This window comes from Falco punctatus (assembly GCF_963210335.1).
Source record: "Falco punctatus genome assembly, chromosome: 6".
In the NCBI taxonomy this organism is placed as follows: Eukaryota; Metazoa; Chordata; class Aves; order Falconiformes; family Falconidae; genus Falco; species Falco punctatus.
In genome coordinates this window covers 50986568-51005634 of record NC_137585.1, presented here as the reverse complement: position 1 = coordinate 51005634, position 19067 = coordinate 50986568, and positions in this window count along the sequence as shown.

Genomic DNA, 19067 nt, shown 5'->3' with positions numbered 1-19067 from the left:
TTATCTAATAAAATATCCCTTGGTGTACTATGGAATTGTATATTGCCACATGGCACTACCTGTGATATCTCTTGAGGAAGATATCATCTAGGTGTCTTCTGCCGGTGTTTTCCCAAAGGTTATATCTGGGAGGTAGCAGAGGAGCTGGGAAACCTGTCTCTGGGTCCACTAACAGGTCTCCATTCTAGCTGAATTCATACTGGTGTGGTCTGTTGTGCCACTCTCCCTGTAGAGAGAACCAGCACGCGCCCAGGTGTTTCATCCGGGGCACACTTAAGTGTGCTGTACCCTCGGCCCATCATACATTCACCGGAAAATTTGTGACTGTGTGATTTCAGCATGCATATGTCTCTGCGCAGGTTTCTGACGGATGGTCATGTATTTTTCTTATCCAGCTGAAAGGCTATAATATCTAAGACATATTAAAAAAAATTAGGGAAAGCTTTGGAGCTTTTCTTCTACTGCTGTACCCTGGAATATGTTTAGCATAACTCCTCAGATTTGTAACTATTTGAAATAACAGTTACATGTAACAAGAAGGGGATTTATGTCTTTGCAGTTTTATTGCAGTAATACATGAGATTCCTGAGAAATTCAGAATCTGAATAAAATACTACTGTCTTGCAGGTCTTTAAATAAGCTTAGTGAGGCTTGTGAGAGGTGGCTTTTTATTGTTTCTATAAAGAAACAGATGTGTGAAAACTGGTGTTCTGTGGCTGTCAAAACTGAACTGGCGTTAGAAGCGGAACAGGAATGAGGTGTAATATTTTAATCTTAACTTTAAAAACAAAAAGCAGGAAAACTATGTACAAAAATACATAGCAAGATAACTGAATATTTAAATAGGGAATGTATATTAAATAACTGCAATGTTTATACATGATGCTTGAGATTTCATAGTAATCCATTTTGTGCAGTTAATCCAGTTTGGTAGTTAATCCATGTTGTCCTTATTTATAAATTGAAAACATTTCCAATTGCCCTCTAAAGAAGCTCATCAGAACCATTTCCAAAAATGAACTTTCATAATACAATAGACTTCCAAATTTCTGCTTTTGTCGAAACTGAACCGTGAAATGCTAAAGGCTGCCTTAAATGCCTTTATACTTACTCGTGTATTGAACAGTTATGCGATATCTTAGTCAACGCAAGTAAAAGTACAACTGGAGGTCAGTGTGGCAGAACCAATGTGACATAATGTCCTCCAGGCTAGAGAATGGCAGCCCTGAGGAAGCACTTGTATCCCGTGGACCAGCTCATGGTCTCTCTTGTAAGGCCTGCTTTGCTCTCCTGTAGTACTTGGCCATCTTTTCCTGAGCCTTTATGTTTTTTTCAGGATGGTCTCGTTGTCTCTAAGCATTAAAACACACTTTGGCAGGGGCCTCATCAGCTTCTTTCTCTCTCTGCTATGCTTTGGAAGTAGGCTGAATAGATCATAGGAAAAATAAGGTATTGCTTTTGAAGTATGTTCCTGCTTCACTGGTTTTTCTTCCGACAGAGCAGGAACTGTGATGACAGCAGGGGGAAATTACCTGCATTTTGTTTAAACACAAGAACAAGCTCTCTGACTTGGAGCTGAATCCGACGTTTAATCTCCACATTCACAGAATTAATTAATTGTGCTTTTGCACAATTAAGTTTATTTTGCTATACCGTATCTTGAAAGGCTTTTCTAGTCTTTGCTTATCCTTTAGATATTATTGCTTTAGCAATCTGTGCTCTGTTTTTGATAAATTTTTCCCTGTGTTCAGTTATGACAGATATTCCTTTGAATCGCCTGTATAAAAATACTGTAGCAGCAGAGCAGAGCAAAGATCTAACTGTATTTATGTCTATATTCTGCTTTTAAACATGAACAGCTGTGCATGCATTCATCTGTCTCATGTCTGACTCTGTGCTGCCATCCAGAACCTTTTCCTTTTTAATAAACAAATGTTTCCTTCTTTAATCTGTGTGTGTGTTTTATCTCTGTTCCTGCAACAAAATTTTCTCGTCCACATATGTTTTTCAAATCTTATTTGTATAATTAAACAAAGCATGCAACAGGGAGAACCCACACTGTAAATGGTAGAGGACTTCTCTCTCTCCAAGTAGCTGAAATAAAACAAGCTATTCTGTCCTGCACATCATTACTATTTTGTTTTGGAAAGCAAAACCCCACAACTATCATTACTGAACGACTCTTTTTGAAATCACTACATGGTCTTATTTTACAGTCTGATTTACAGAAGCGAGAAACATTCAAGGAGAGCTCATGAATTTTCTAAACGCTAAAGGCGTTAAAGAGTGATTCATAGCAGCAGCATATATTTATGCCTGGTGAGATGAAATCCTTTTTTGCACTTCAGTTGTCTCTGGTGATTGTTCATTGATCATGATAATGACATTCATGGTCAGTTCATCATTCTGCATGAGTTTTTTGATGTTCCTTTGGAAGCTGGAATAATTAAAAATATGGTTGCACAGAACACAGATTGATATTAGTGCTTGTAAGATCAGGGGCAGAAAGTTTCTTTTTAGTGCCTTGTATTTAAAATGTCTTGCGGAAAAGGCTTATTGTAAAAACATTTATTTAACACTTCTGTAAAGAAAACAGCAATCTTGCTAGCATTTGTGTTCCTGGAAGGTCTGCAATTCGGGCATGGCTAAGAAAGCTGCCACCAGTAGCCCCTTTCATCAGGGTTTACAAGGTATTTAACTAAGAATTCTTTTGCTCTTCAATTATTGTTTTCTGTCTCAGGTTTATTACTACTCTTGCCCAGAAAGTAATACTGTACCCAGTTTCTTAACTAAATTCCTGCTTGTAACTTCTGAGAGAGAAGGGAAATAGAGGAATAAATTCACAGTTGTTACCTCAAAGGGAAAACACACAACCTGTGTGCTAACATAAAAGCAGCATTAGAAAGGTCACAGTAAAAAAAGACGTTTTGCTTCTGGAGTCCTGTCTTCCATGCCAGGATTAGAGATTCATTGCTGCTTTTTCTTATGTGGCTGGGTATACTTTTGGTATTATACTGTCAAATACTTACTCAGAGGGATTATTTTGAGACAGATCTATGGAAAATGAAGATGGGCATGGGTTAAAAAGGGAGATTTTCTCTGGATTGGAAGTACACACCCTCCTGCAATGTGTTTGCCTGGCCAGCTGTCGACAGCATTGCTTCAGATGAAGTTTGGTGTTCAGAATATTTTCAAAGTGGCGAATGGAGTGAACTCTGGAGAACTGTTTCCAGCAGTAACTTAGACCCCAGAGGGACAGGGAGGGCTTTAGCTCTAAAAGAGAAACAAGCTCTTAGCCACCTGAAAAGCTTAGCTAGCCCATAATCTAACAAAACCCTCACCACTGTTATCAATATTGTGTTGTTATTGCCATAATAAATCATAGATGTTCTAAGAATCATAAAATTTTAATAAAGAAATATATCTACAGGCAATTCCATGCTGTGCAGTGTCTTTTTCTCTCTGTGTGTTTTGTTCTGTGCACTGCAAACATTGTTTCATATCTTTTTGGAGAAGCCTGACTTTTCTAAGGAAAACAACCTTCTTCTGGAGAAATAAGTTCTTCAAATTTTTTTCTTTCTGCTTCACTCACTGAAAAAAAGTGAGGTATCATTTTTAATGTTATTGCCCTAGAAACACATGTTCAGACAACTGTGTATTTAAATACTTCTACCCACTCCCCACATACTCACTCCTCAACAAGCCAGTGGCATTTTCCATGTCAGGGGGCCGAGGCTGGCACAGGCATAAGAAGCAACTTGGCAAAGTTTTTTGTTCCTTTTTATAATGTACCACATTACCAAAAAAAATTATGTGAATTGGTGTGACCACAGTTCAGTACAATAAAAGACTTCTGGCTCTGATCCCACCAGTCACCATACCAGGGTATATTTCCAGCCCTTCACTGAATCCCAATAATACGCATGTAATTCTGCGCTGATACACAGATCTAGTGTGGGGATCCAGTTCCCCATGCTTGAGACCTCAGGCTGGGGGTTTTTTTGGATGTTTGTTCCTGGCCATGTGTCCTCCTCAAGCATTTTGTCCAGGACAAAGCATGTGGTTATTTTTCAAACTACACTATTACTAATAGGAATACAGGAGAAATGGTGTAACACAGTAACTACCGTGGTATTTTTTTAATCAGGAGCTGCTATTCAAAATTTCTATCTTATTAGAAATGTTGCCAGTTAAATTCCCCATAGCTACACAAGAATCACTTGCTCTGAAAGCAGAAATTTCACGCAAGTTTGAGGGCATGCTTTGCTTTAAAGGTCTATCTAGTTGTATTTTGTGTTGCATATTCACACTGCCTTTACCATATGAGCCAAAGCTAAATGATGCGATCAGCACCATGCTGAGTATGAGCTAAAAATATCAGAATATTAGGTACGAGGACACTAAAATGATCTCTGGGCATGCAGAAGGCAGGCGGTCATCCCTACATAGCTGCAACTAGTACATGATAGTCCCAAACCTAGTTCTTCTTCCTAAAGCAAGCATGCTCCTAATTGATGAACTACCACGCGTGTCATAGAATCTCCCTTGCATATATAAGGCCCCTGCTTGTTTGGCTGGGAAGTGATTTGTTTTTCTTTGCTTAGCTCAGTGACGAAGTCCTTGATTCAGTGCGCTGACCCTTTGTAGTCAGGAAAGGGCTAGTCCGTGAGCCATGGGAGAGGGAGCTGCTGCCTTCCAGTGGGGACTTCAGTGGTCAGAGCAGAGCTCACGCCTTAGTGTCCATCACCTAGAGGCAATGTGGTAGCCTGTTCCTGTTCCCCAGAAGCACTGGCCTTCTGTCAGTCTTGTAACCAAGCCCTATTTCTTTCTGCAGGCACTGTCAAGGAGCCTGGGTGTCCTGTGCGCAGCCGTGGCTCACATGACATGGCAGGGCACCTCCGGGGCTTGGCACTGGGGTGTCTGCTGTGTCTTGCTCAGGACTGATCTCCTTCGTCCTGCTGAAGGTCAGAAGCCACCTGTCTTTCAGCCTATTGGAAATAGTAAGAAAAATCAAATATGAAAGGTGTCTTCTTCATATCTCCAGCTGTCTAGTTTAGGGGTTTTGACATTTACTACCCGTAACAAATTCATAGGTTCATCACTGTAATAACAAGAGGCTCCAGCTGACATCAGTGGTCTATTTTATAATGTCCTGTACATCCAGAGGCCTCAGGGCAGCAATGAGAGATGTAAGGTGACAGACGCTGTTAAGATTTAGGAAATAACGTTTGATGATTTCCCATCCACCTCCCTACACACCTGCATTAGAGTCAAAGGTACTTGTTAACAAGAAAATGTGACTATCAATCCAGATGAGAAATATTAAACAGGCCTCACCAGGCATCAAATACAATCTTGTCTTCATGGCTACATCCACCCCACTAAGTAGTGGCACAACCCAGTTCACCTCCATACATCTGTAGCTATAAACTCCCACTCCAAGGCAGGGGTCCGTGCTTGCTGCAGAGAGCCTCTGGCACATGCTGCTCCAAAACACACCTGTGCACCGTCTGGAGAGCAGTACAGGCCAAAACAGCACCAAGAAATGTGGTGACAATTTAATGCTACAGCCGGCGAGACAGAGGTCATCCCATGCCCCAGCTCCTGTGTAATTTGCCAGCCCCAGAGCAGTCCTGAGGCTGAGAGTGAAGAGACCCTCCTTGTCCCTCTTGCACATAGCTTACGTTCTTCACCTCGGCTGCATAGCAATATTCCTATCAACATTTGCTGCAAAAACCTTTAACACACCCAGACGGGGGAGATGCAGGGATGAAACATGCTTGCTAGTATATTCCCATGCATAGGTCTGTTGTGCTGGGTCACTATCACCCTTTCCTCTCCTCATTAACATCAATGCTAAATTAGTTCACTAATTTTCCCTGGATGCATTTTGAAGGAGGGGGATGCTCACTTGAGGAAAACATCTTGAATTTTTAAGACGTTGCAGAAGACTCTAATTCTGGCAGATTGCGAGGGAGAGGAAATTTGTGGTTTTGAATAACATAAAGTGGCGCCAGCTCCTCTCCTTTTATTCCAGCGGAAATTTTATTAACAGTTGGGACATATAATCTGACTCCAGATTTCTCTAGCACAGGACTGCTCAGATCTGACACCCTCAGCTAACACAGCAGCAGCAGGAGGGCTGGCTGCGAGGTGGCCATGGGCAGAGCTGGCACAGAGGGATGGTCATCACGAGCCTGTGCAGTCTTGGTCCTTCTCTTAGGAAAGCACAGTGCGGTTTTTGTTTGCTAAAAACCTGTTTTGCTGTGCTAGGTGCTGTAGAGCAGCCCTGGAAAGAAGATGCTGTGTCTTTTGGTGGCCATGGGCAGCAAGGGAGCAGCACTGTGACAGCCTGTGAACGTGTGTCTGGAGCAGGGCGCTTACCCAGCCCGCCCCTTGCTGCTGTGCAGCTCTCCCACTGACTCACACTGACTCAGGGTAGAAACCCAGGACAGAAGTTCACAAGTTAGGACTGGGAACATCTGGTTTACATTTACCCAGAAAAATCTGCATCAGACACCAACTGCTTGGACCGATGGAGAGAGGGAGTGTGTTTCTCAAGCATCTTCAAACTAGGCAGTTTCTGAACTTGAAGCAATAAATCAGATGGCTGAAACAGAGATATTCTCTGAGAAGACGTGGCTGTTTGTGTTAGCAATCTGATTCTCTTCCCCCTTTATTGTGCCAACTTTTGAAGAATTTGCATACAGCCTTTAGGAGAAATATTTGGCCTGCAAATGGGTGAATTTGCCCAGCAGCGCAGTAAAACTGCAGGAGCTCTAAAACGCTCATTTTACAGTATTGTGTGCACTTACACCAGTGTTGTATTTAGAGCAATTGCTTCCTCACCGTTCTCTTCGGCACATATTGGACCCACAAGCTGAAATCAGGAGCACACCAGATGTTACCCTAATGTCCCACAAGATGGTGACAAAATAATTCTAATTACACAACACTTTGATTTGTGGTACATACAGACTTAGCGACTCCAAATTTTTCCTTACCATGCAGTTGCATTAAACTCTGCTTATAAAACATACTTTGGGCATATTTTAATGGCTTACTCATTTGGCAGAGGTTCATTCTTTTAAGTACGTTGTTGATTATATTTTAAATTAACTTCAGGACTACATCGCAAGTTTCATTCCTCCCACATAAGGAGTCACAAGTTCCCTGGATGCTGGAGAAAGAAAAGCACTTTCATTGCTTCTGATCAATCCCTTTGCCAGACTGCTTACTCTCCCTCTCTGTGATTTTTTTGTGTGTGAGGTCTTATGGTCCATCAATTCTTTCCCTTTTGAATTAAGCATGAAAAAAAAAATTGGCTTGGCAAATTAGGCATAAGAGAGGTGGCCACTGCAGAGCAGGTACATGCTTTCTGGAGGCAAGGCCAGGAACAAACATGATAGGGAAGAGCAGAGTCTCTAGAAGCACAGGATGTCTGGAAACCATCTCCCCTACTTTTAGCCCCCAAATAGTGTTCTGATTTTTTTTTTTTAATTTTTTTTTTTTCCTCTTGGAAATTGTGCCCTCAAACTGGGCACTGGAGATGGAACAGGCATCCCATATTATAAACTGCTTGTCTTTGAAGAGTAAGCATATTGTCCAATATTAGAAACAGTTGCTTCCCTGGGTCCTATTGTTTTAGAAACAATAAAGGAAACAAAAGTGTTTTTTTAGCCTGTCAAGGGATAATAGAAATACCCTGTAAATACTAGCTCTTCATTTTGGTGAAGGCAGGAATCGATTTTCATAGACTGAATGGCTCTAGCCCTTCAGGTGCCTGAAAAATATTGTAAAGAAAATACATTCCCAGCTGTAGCCATGGGTTTCTGTCAATAGATGGCAAGATCAGACTAGTCATTTGGCTGAGACTTACAGATGCATCTCAGTGACTTGAAAGCCATAGGACCAGATTTTCAAAGGTGTTACACATCTAATTCCCAGTGATTTAAGCATTTAATTAGTGTCTAAATATGGTCCATTTCTGGCCAGAAGTACCACTTCAAAATTACTTACGGATTCAGGAGCCAATGCTAAATGCAAAGCCTGTGTGATAAAGCAGGGCCCTGCAGACACCCAGCTTGTTCTGAATAAGCTTGTTTGACTATCAGCCGTGATGCATCCACACGAGCACAGCAGCCCGCCCAGGAAAATCAGCCCTGCTGAGGCACATACTCAGACCATCTTCAAAATCTCACCTCCCACCCTCAGCACTGCAAAGCTATTTGCTGTGAATTTCTTTCCTATGGATTTTAGCCACAACTAACAGGCTGATTGTGATGCACTTAGGATTTGTAATACTACATAGGAGATTCAGCTTGATTTATTGTAACAGTGTTTAGCTCCTACCCTGGGAGATGGGGTGTAGCCTGTTGAAAAAAGCACACTTGGATGGTACTCTAAGAGGCGGCAAGTTAAATGGTTTGAAATCAGGGACAGCCCTGTCCTCAAAAGCAATAGCTTAATAGGGCTTGGCAGGACTTACCGTTTTCCTACTTTAATTGTAATTTGAAGAGTTATTCTCCCTGTCTCCATCTCTCACTCTCCCTCCCTCTCTTTGTCTCTTTCTTCAAATGCCATGTGATCAAGATCCCAGACCTGCTCTGTGGCAAATTTCCTCACAGGTGCATCTTCACGTTGCACATTGCTCCACACCTCTGCTGTTGTCTGGTGCTGCATTTGACACCTGGCAGCAGAGGAAACCCTGCCCTCCCCTGCTGCCACGGCTGTGCTGAACAAGTTCCTGCTGCCCACACCCACTTCTAGCAGGTTTTTACATATGAGCAAAGCGGATGATCACAGGCATAACCATGTTTGTCTGGAAGTGGGCTATTCACACTTGTATAATTTTCAGGTAAGAAGATAGGTGCCTAAACCCATGTTCAACATATAAATAAGCATGACCTAATTTTAAGCATCTGCCATTCCCATGGCCTTTGCAGACATTATTCAAATGTGCAGGTTTTGGCACCCAAGTGGGAAAGTTTTGTCTTATGTTTCCAGAGGCCCGTAAGAAAGCTCATCTGTGTGCCATTATTTTAAAGGCATAAATACAGTGATCTGGAAGCAGGCTTCTGGGTTACCGTCAATCCCGGGCAAAACACCAGAGTTACTGATAAAGACTTCTCTTTGCAGCAGAATGCCATCAGCCGTGCCAGCTGATATGGTTTTATGGAAAACAGCTTGTCAGACTTACCTAATATCGCTTTCCAAGCTATTTTAGCACCAATGTTTTAAGACATAAGGTTGACTGGTAAAGGTTTTAAGACTGATAAAATTTATCCAGGCTTCTGCAGGGCATTTAACACAATCATTGTGGTGTATTTCATTAGCAGAAGCAACAAAAATGTAACCGTAGAAGATGTTTCCTCAAAGGGCAGGTTCTACAGCTCTTTGATCATCTTTGTGGCCCTTCTTTGGACCCCTTCCAGTCTGTCTGCATCCTTTTCAGGTTGTGGGGACCAGAACTGAGCAGTTTCTTCCAGGTGTTTCTTCCAGGTGCTAAGAAACCCTCAGATGACTGTTTTTCTAGTCAGGCCCTGCCAGGAGTGGTTCTTGGCTCTGTACAGTAATAAGGGAGAAAATCATTAAGCTATGAATGAAAAATGCCACAGAAAATGCAGAGTCCTGCCTCTCCACTCTTAGTTGGCTTTCCAACTAGAAGGCCAACTAGGTTGGGTTGCTCAGGATCTCATCATATGGTTGAGCTTTGCACATCTCCAACACTGGAGATTCCACAGCCTCTGTGAACCCTCTTCCAGTGTTTGACTACCCTCATAGCGGGGGAAAAAAAGTTGTATCTTACTGTCTAATTTGAATTTTCTGTGGTGCGATTTGTGTCTGCTGCCTTATGCACTTCCAAAAAGAGTATGGTTTTTCTTCTCTATACCCTCATTAATTTTTTGTAGACAGCAACAAGGTTTCCCCCCAAAGCCAACTCTTTGCTGGACTGAACAAGCCTGGCTCTCCCAGCCACTCCTCTCCCTTGTGCTCCAGGCCCTGACCAGCTTGGCTGTCCTCTGCTGCACTTGCTCCAGTTTGTCAATGTCTTTCTTGAACTGGAGAGGACCAAAACCGGACAAAGTGCTTCAAGTCTGGTTTCACAAGTGCTGGATAGAAGGGGATTTGATATCTCTAAAACCACTGAGAGTACACCTCATCCTGTTGTCCAGATTGTTTATAAAGATGTTGAATTATATTGGCTTCAGTGTTGATCCCTAAGGATGCTGCTGTTAACAGGACACCAGAGGGACTTTGTCCTGCTGCTCACCATCCTTAGTCTTGCTGGTCACCATCCAACAAGCCAATTTCCACCCATTCTGTTTGTTCAAGTCTCTTGCCCATGTCTCACCAGTTTGGCTGTAAGGATACTGTAGAAAGTCTTGTTAAATTCAAAATAAACGAAATGTCCTGCTCTCCCCTTGTCTGACTGCCAGCCGCCTCATCACAGAGGGCAATCAGGTTGGTCATCACCTCAGGAAAACCCACTCTAGCGGTTCCCAAGCACTTTCCCATCTTTTACATCCTTGGAAATGGCTTCCAGGAGGGTCTGCTCCATCAGCTTCCTGGGACTGAGGCAAAATGGTCTCTTTAGCTTCAGAATTAAATGAAAGTTCAAATATTTCTGTATATTGGAAACAGCTCCTAATTCTCCTGTTCAACCTTGTTATAAATGATCTGAATGATGGGACTGAAAGCATTCTTATCAAGTAGATAACACTAAACTGGGTGGTGAGGTGAACACGTTGGCAGAGAGAACCACCTTACAGACAGATCTGGACAGTCTGGAAGAGAGGGCTAACAAGAACTGTATGAAGTTTAACAAAGACAAATACAAGGTCCTTCATGTGGGATAAAACAACCAGAGTCCAGTATAGGCTAGGATCTGTGTGGCTGGAAAGCAGCCTTGCTTAAAAGGTCCCGAGAGTTCTGGTGAACAGCAAGCAATGTTGGATCCTGGGCTGCATCCAGAGGGGCATTACTAACAGAGATAGAGACGTGATCGTCCCACTCAGTGCTTATCAGGCGACACCTGGAAGAAACTGCTCAGTTCTGGTCCCCACAACCTGAAAAGGATGCAGACAGACTGGAAGGGGTCCAAAGAAGGGCCACAAAGATGATCAAAGAGCTGTAGAACCTGCCCTTTGAGGAAATACTGGAGTCATGTCTCTTCTCCTTTAAGAAGAGATTACTCTGATGAGGTTCACCCGAGCACCAGGGAGAATCTCATCACAGTATTCCAGTGCTTAAAGAGCAGCTACAAAGAGGATGTAGGCTCTCTCTTTACAAAGAGCCACATCAAGAAGACAAGGGATAACAGGTACAACCTGTACCAGGAGAAGTTTCATCTTGATATAAGAAAGAAATTTTTTTACAGTGAGAACAATCACGGACTAGAAGAACCTCCCCAGGATGTGGCAGAGTCCCCATGACTGGAGGCTTTCAAGATGTACTTGGACAGGGTGTTAGATAATCTCATCTGGTCTCCCCTTCCTCCAAGAAGCTGGGCCAGATGATTTTTTGAGGTCACTTCCAACCTGGGCTGTCCTACTATTCTATAATTCTAATTTACAGGTCCTAAAAGAGTGTGTGATTTATAATTATTCAGTTTATGATTTTTAAAAACAACTGTAACTAAAATTGCACCATAATCAGGAAAAGACATGAACGTCCTGAGTTCTGTATCACTGTTATCCAAAAACGTGGCCAAGTATTTTTGACCACTATTCCTTTCCCCCTTGTGGACGGTCCGATACATAGTCTGTTCGCTTCCAGCAGATGTTGCTCCTCATACCACTTTCTATCAGCACAGGTATGCTCGAGCTGGAAATTGCTAATTAGAGCAGAAGTGGAGGACAGCCACAGTCTGGGGTGGCATGTGAGCTGCTTTTGCAAGCCAACACGCAACTGGCAGCCGCCAGGCCCCAGGGAACGATGGCAAGGGGAGCAAGCACGGGCTGAGGAATGTCATGTCTCTCCAGACACTGTGGCTTCTGGGGGAGATATGGCGGTGGGGAGACTGGTTCACGTCCTTCTACTGTGCTTTACAGCCTGGTGAAAAGACCAGCCTCCTCCTCACCAGCTGGCAGGCTGGGTGTGAAACACAGCCCGCTCCGCTCCGCAACATCCCATACACCGGCACAGGGACTTCTGGCAGGGAAGGGAAACATAAGGGGTAGAGAGGGGGCAACCTGTGACCTCTCTAACTGCCTCAGCAGGATTTGGCAGAGCTCTGCTGCCGCAGCCCTTCAACGCATCAGAGGGTCCCGTGCAGTGCTGCAATGCCATTCCCTCCGTGTCTTCAAAACTGAGCACTGTCATTACTTCTGCCACCTCCCTTGCCTGCCTTCTAAAGAAAAAAAGGTTGCTTTCTGAAATTTCTGGAGCAAGATGTTCTCTGAAAGCTGCCTTTTGCTGATCCCACCCTGAAAACACAAAATGTTACAGCATTTGGGAACACGAGTAAAGAAGAAAAGCTCAGTGCTGGATTGACGCCACTTTTGGCAAAGGATAAAAGACAGTCTGCCTCTCTCTCTCTCACTCACACAAACAAACAGGAAGAAAAGCTCCCAGGGGCGCAATCAATTACAGTTCATATCTCTTCTGGGCTGTCAGAGATAGTCACTGGCATGGGCCCTGCTGGAGTGCAAACCCAAAAGGGATTTACAAAAACAAATCCTCAGCTGGTGTATACATTGCATACCAGTATAGCCCACAGCAATTTGTAGAATAGGAGGAAGAAGACTAATATATGATGATACACAGGCACAAGGAATATTTTTGTCTTGATTGAATTTCCTCTAGCCTTTTGTAGTGAACTGAGTGAAACAAAGGCTCTGCTGTTTCATGCTGTTCATTAAAAGTTTGACATTTTTGGAAATCTGACTTAGTCCGACCAGGACAGACATAACCTTTACACACAGCTGTAGATATAAATGCAGATACAAATAAGACATTCTTAAAATATTTAACTTGGAAATTTGAACATCCAGTCTGAAATGCAGACTTACTGATGGTGTATGGTCTTGTCCATTCTCTTTCTGCTGGAATTGGCTGTAAACCTAGCCAGAATATGGATACCAAACTCAGAGAGAAATCCCACTGGAAGGTAACTTGAAAAATTCACCAGACCTACCCTGACAGAAACAACAACATGCGTTTTATCAGTTACAACTGGGAAACACAACTCCAGCGCACGTATTTGCAACCAACCCAGACTTAAATGTTTATTCTGCTATCAGGTGGTCAGTGCTAGGTCGTTGTAACTCCAGATTAACACAGCTAACGTGAACAATAGGGAACTGTGCTGCAGTCATGTAGCATGACATGTTGACTTGATTTGGTTATACAAAACACTGGGACAAGTAGTGGAAATTTTCCTGCAGGAATATGTGTGTTTGATGTTGGAAAAGGATTGAAAACAAGCTGGGCTGAAAAGCCATGACTTGAGAGCCATCCTTGTGCAGCACACGCTTTGGGTTTGCTAAGACTCGAGCTGTTACTGTAAAAGCCCCCTTAGGCTCCTGCCAAGCTCCAAAGCCTCCTCTAACAACAACAGATCAAAAGGGTTCTTAAAAATTTGTAGTCCACAGGGTCCACAGGGACAGGCTGAGAAATGTCATGGGCTGTTGTTAAGGCGACGTGGGTCTTGACATCCCCTGTGCGCTGCCCTCCAGGAAGGCAGCAGCATGTGCTCCCAGCTGGCATCACCTCTTGGTGCCAGCAGCGGCATGTGAGAGGTCCTGGGTCACAGTTGTGATCGGGGCAGGGAGGTGCTTAGACCAGACCTGCCACCAACAGGGACATGCGAGCAGCCCCAGCCACAAATGCACCTCAGAGAAAGGTGTGTGGCAAGTGTGGCCTCAGCCCATGGCTTTGAAATTGTTTACTCCTCTATTATGGCTTACTCCTCCTGCTAAGCACCAGCAAGAGCTTTGTCATGGGTCAACTGATGGGAGACACAACCCAGGGTTTGTAAGGTACAGAGGAACTGACATGTCAAAGCAACATAAAGAATAGTTGAAAACCTCTGGATAAGTGTTACCATCAATTACTTCAGCTTCTGGGCCAAAGACCAAGGTCAGCCACAGTATTTCAGTCACTTCTCTGAACTTTGGCACCAGAGAAATTACAAAGACTGTGCAAGTTATACAGACTCGTTAGACCATTATACCACCGTCCCCAAATCACCGCGCAACTGCTTGTGAAGGTACTTGTGAAGGATGCTCTTTGGGGCCCCTATGGCTGCGGGGCTGGTGCAGTCTGCTGATGCTAAATTCATCTGGGTCTGTACATGCCTGAGCAGACCTGGAGAGCGCTAACATGGACTCATGTCTCCATTTGCTCCCCATACCCAAACCTCCAAGGTTTTCCCAGCGCTTCAGGCAGTAGCCAGCAGGTAGTGTAAGGCAGTGCAACTAGCTTTCCACCTCCAGCCAGTTACCTGCCCACCCACCCCCTTCTCAAGACTGATGCAAATGTGTTGTTTATTTATTTTGATGCTACATGCACTTTATGTCACACCCTTCATAAATTCTCATTTCTGGCCTCATTGCAGATTTTTGCAATCCAAGTGCAGAGGTGCTATGTGTGGGTGCAGGGAGGGAGGTAGTAGAAATTGAGACCCCAGCTCTGGGGGGCAGCAGGGACCCATCTCACCCAAGGGGGCCTGGGGAACTGCTTTAGGTTTTAGCAGTCAAGGAGGCCCCGACCCAGGTGGTAGAATTTCAGTAATAAATAAAAAAAAACCAACAGCTTAAAGCTGCAACAAAGACAAGTTATGAGTGTAAATTAGAAGCCTAAATCCCACTCAATGGCTCTTAAGATCTGGGGCAATAATTTGAGCCACATGTCTGATTATCGTAATGGTATATTTTAGCATTGCTTGTAACTAAGCTCAGTCTTCACCATACTTGGCACCTCCACATCTGCAAAGGGCATCTCCGCATTACAAGCCTGGGCAGCTGGCATGAGTAGAGGAGCCCAAAGGTGGCATTGGTCCAGGGAATGGGAGCAGGATCAGACCTTCTGGTTCTGAGCAGGGGCTGCAGGTTACTGCAGTTATAGATGAAGAGAGAGCCACTAGAGCAATTAACAGCCTGGTTTCTGGAGAACAGTCCTTTCTAGGGAGCTGTGCAGAGGTGCCTGTGTGGCCATTTCGAAAACAGCCTGAGCTACGCAATGCTTGGTCCTACCATCCACACCACCCCTGCTCTGCAGGGCAAGACGGATTTACTTAGCCCACACTGGGATGCCAGGCCTCTGTCAATGGCTTCAGACATGCCTCCATCCCAAGGAAGAGCTTGAAAAAATTAATTCATTCAAATTTTCACTAATTGTTACAGGTGGTTAGTATGCACATGCTTCAGACTCTCCTGGGCATGGTACCTTTGTGCGCCACTTTTCATGTGATTTCCACAGAGTGTGGCAGGAGTTGCTGTATTTTGAGAGGTTATTGAAAAAATAATCCACTGAGGAGTATAGAGAAGAATAAATGGGAAGGGGAGCTCAGTTTTGCTTTTTTTTTTTTTTAAAAAAAAAAAAAAATCTAAATATTGTGGAGTATGTTGTGGAAAAATTTTAGCCATCTGTCTAACGGATATTAGTAAAGTGGAGACTGTGTTAAAAATAAAGTGCCAGGTTGTCCTCTGCAGAAAGTTAATAAAAAGAAGGAAGTGAAAGACTGCTCATTATTTTTAATGACTTTGCTTTCCAGCAGAGTGCCTGTATCTCCCTGCCTTTACATTCTGCCTTATTTCAGTTCATTACAGCACGTTCAGCTGCTCTGGAGAATGATGGCTTTGTTCTAAAGCACTGAATTTATCAAGAGGCCCCTGGCCCAGCCTGGCCACGCTGTTAATCACAGCCCGGCTGCCAGGAGGAGGATGCCGAGAAGAGCCTGATGCATGGTGTGTCCAGCCAGGACGGCTGGGAGCATTTTGGCAGGGAGAGCCGTGCTGGGCACTAGTGCTGCTGAACATCATATGCAAAGTCGTCATCGGAGTAGATTAAGCGGTGCTTGGTGATTGTCTGAATGTTTTCTGCATGCACGTCTCTACATTCGTCTCTCTTACTGGCTCCATCTGACATGAACGTCTCATTCCCTGTCAACGGGCATTTGCTTTATTAACTATAAAATATAGGACACGATTTGCAGTTTAGAAGATGAAGATTCATGAGTGTGCAACTTGGAGCACAGTACCATGCAAAGCAGAGCATCCAGCTAAATCTGCAGGCTCCTTGCAAGCAGCAGACAGCAGGTAGAAAAACTAAAAGCAGAAGCTGCATTTTTGGATTTGAGAACCAACAGCTTTTCTCAACAGCCTTGCTTGCGGGAATCCACGCTGTGATTCTTTTAATGTAAAACTCTTCTGCTATACATTCTTTGCATGAATCAAGGCCCACATTACAGACAGGTTTTTTACAGTACTACAGTTACAGTGATGTGTTTGGAAACAAGATGCGCATTTTCTAGGGCTCAGAGGAATCACCTAAAAAGGGGGTCCACAACCAGGCTCCAGGGTCTTTCCAGGGTTTTTTTCTTACAGATCCTTAAAAATCTATTTGCTAGCAGATTTTGTTGTCCCGCTCTGCCTCCTCTTCTGCCTTATCAATGGTTGTGGCCCTGCAGCAAAACCTGCATCCTGCATCTCCTATGTAACATGAGTGCAGGGATCCTATAAATACCCTGACGAAGCCACTGCGTGGCTTGGAGCAGCAGCAGGGAATGCAGGGAGACCTCACACAGCTGTGCTCACAGCTGGAGTACCTTCCTGGATCTTTCCATGGTTTTCCTGTAGCTGCCACTCACAGTCTCAGCTGCTGCTCCTGGGGGTACAGAGGCTCTTGGGAAACCACAGTCGGGCAACTCCTAACCCCAAGGGCGTTCCAGTACAGATGATGCTCTGAGGGGCCAACTGCCCTCTACCTCTAGACCAGCCTGGCCAGCAGAAGGAGGATTGGGTTTTCCTGGGGCTGGGGCAAGGGTTGGATGGGGTGGCAAGGAGCCAGTGCGGATCTTTTAAATTCTGGGCACAGCAAGCTGGCTGATACTTTGAATTTGCTTACCTTTTAATGCAGAACAAGGCCAAAACTCATTTATATGGGCTAATCACATTTTTTTTGCCTGTCTTAATCCAGGAAATGAAAACTGTGACCAGAAGTGTAGTCTCCTTGTCTAAACACTGGCATGCTGGTGTTTAGAAAAAAAGGACTCCACCATGATTCTTCCCAACTGCCTGATGAGTGAAATGAGAGCTTCAGCCAGGGAGGAAAATGATCTTGTTCCTGTGTGAAAACTCAGCAAGGAGTCAGGCAGAACTTTTTTGGGGGTGGGATGGGTTGGTGGTTTCTTTTCCAGCTCTACCAGACATCAATCCTGGCTGTACCTTGATAAGATGCTACAAAGCACTCTTCTGGCTGTAAGCTAATGAGAGAAACATTTGATAGATGTCTACTGGCAAGCTAATTACAAGAGAAGGGATTCCCTGGATTGCAGGAGAAACAAGAGGAAGGAAATCAAAATGTTTGGACAGATCATTTAAGATTGTCATCCTGAGAGAGAGGGAGCAACCGGTTTCATTTCACAGAGGCTAATCCTGCTCTAATTGACTTATTGTAGTCTGAAGGAAAACAATCTGTGTGGTCATGACAGCACAGTCAGGGAAGGTGTGATTGCAGCTGCTGGGAGCGGGGACAACATGGGGAGACAAAAGGTCGCAGTGTGCAAAGTGATATGGAATAGTATTGATCACGTGCCAATCACGGTGGTGTAAAAGCCCTAACTGGGTACACTGGTTAGTGTTACACTATGAATTGGGGAGCATAGAGAACAGGATCGTGATTCATTTTGACTCAGTTGTTTCAAACACCTTGGTCTTCTGTGAGAAAAAGCTCAACTTCTTTCTAAACACAGACCAGATGACAAGGGATCCCATGTTACAAAAAAGACGAGAGTAGCTATAACTTACCCATGAACTACAAAAAACAAGCTACATGTTTACAAACCAAACTCAGGACAGTGAAATCCTAGTTTCATGAGAGGCAATGTCGTGCACGTAGTACAACAGAGCTTTAAGGACAAAGATGCATCAAAATACATTAAATCTGGGAGCCAAGCAAAGGCTGAGATTTGCATCTTTCAGCAATGGGAAAATCTGTTGTGCTTTCAATTAACATGGGAAAATTGTTTTGAGTCCCTAGTTTGCATAATTAAAATACATAACTAGAAAGGAATTCAAATTTGGGCTAAGTTACGCTGAGGAAACTATGTTCAGTTTTGATCAGTTTGCTTGACAAGGACTTTTTGGTATTAGAAATGCACTGAAGATATAGTATTACTAAAATAAGAACTATTATGGAATGCCTAAGGGATACAATTAATTATCCAGATAAACTTTTAAATAAGCAGACATAAATGCATGCTAAATTACAATAAAATTCCTGTGGAATTACAGATTTCTTCCATAACGGCCAGATGACCTCATCTCATGAACGTTATTACTGTGACTACCACAGTTGTCCCGGAAAGTTCAGAAGACACAGTGAGCTTCAGGTATGGTTAGATAGTATGAGTGTATGGTAAATTAAAGAAACCAAACACACAAGAGAATCCATCAAACTGTACAACTGTATAGAAAACTACCTTCTACCTCTTCAGATAAACTTTAAGATGTATTTTCCTGCCTGAAACTGGTGGAAATGCCTTTTCTCCAGAAGGACCTGAAGGCAATGAGCAAGTGTTGAAACAGGTGACTATGTGAAGATCCCATCAGATATTTGATTAATAGCTGTGACTTGGCAAGGAAGGTGTAAAATTCTGGTACCTTCTGTTGGACCATGTTTTCTGAGATTTTGGGCTTGGCTTTTCAAACTGGGTTTTTGTTTGAGTGTTTCCAAGGGGAAACTAGTAAAAAAAGAACAGCCTAAAATTAGCAGACCAGAAGTATTTTACATTGTTGGAGTATGTGTATGTGCAGGTGACAGGCACTGCTAAGTAAGGAAAAATCTCATTGGAAAGGCAGGAGCCAAGGCACGTTACTCAAGTTTACAGATTCACCTGGGAT